The following is a 779-nucleotide window of genomic DNA, read 5'->3' as shown; positions in this document are numbered from 1 at the left end:
TATACAGCCCCCCCCCATTCCTCAGTGTATAAGTCCCCCCAGTATACAGCTCCCCCCATTCCTCAGTGTAAGTCCCCCCAGTATACAGCGCCCCCCCATTCCTCAGTGTAAGTCCCCCCAGTATACAGCTCCCCCCCATTCCTCAGTGTATAAGTCCCCCCCAGTATACAGCCCCCCCATTCCTCAGTGTATAAGTCCCCCCCCAGTATACAGCTCCCCCCCATTCCTCAGTGTACAAGCCCCCCCCAGTATACCGCTCCCCCCCATTCCTCAGTGTATAAGTCGTCCCCCCAGTATACAGCTCCCCCCCATTCCTCAGTGTATAAGTCGTCCCCCCAGTATACAGCTCCCCCCCATTCCTCAGTGTATAAGTCCCCCCCCCAGTATACAGCTCCCCCCCCATTCCTCGGTGTATAAGTCCCCCCACCCAGTATACAGCTCCCCCCCATTCCTCAGTGTATAAGTCCCCCCCCCCAGTATACAGCTCCCCCCCATTCCTCAGTGTATAAGTCCCCCCCCCCAGTATACAGCTCCCCCATTCCTCAGTGTATAAGTCCCACCAAGTATACAGCTCTCCCCCATTCCTCAGTGTATAAGTCCCCCCCAGTATACAGCTCCCCCCCATTCCTCAGTGTATAAGTCCCCCCCAGTATACAGCTCCCCCCCATTCCTCAGTGTATAAGTCCCCCCCAGTATACAGCTCCCCCCATTCCTCAGTGTATAAGTCCCCCCCCAGTATACAGCTCCCCCCCATTCCTCAGTGTATAAGTCCCCCCCAG

Source organism: Pseudophryne corroboree, unplaced genomic scaffold, assembly GCF_028390025.1.
Source record: "Pseudophryne corroboree isolate aPseCor3 unplaced genomic scaffold, aPseCor3.hap2 scaffold_871, whole genome shotgun sequence".
Taxonomy (NCBI): domain Eukaryota; kingdom Metazoa; phylum Chordata; class Amphibia; order Anura; family Myobatrachidae; genus Pseudophryne; species Pseudophryne corroboree.
Note: the sequence above shows the minus strand (reverse complement) of the source record.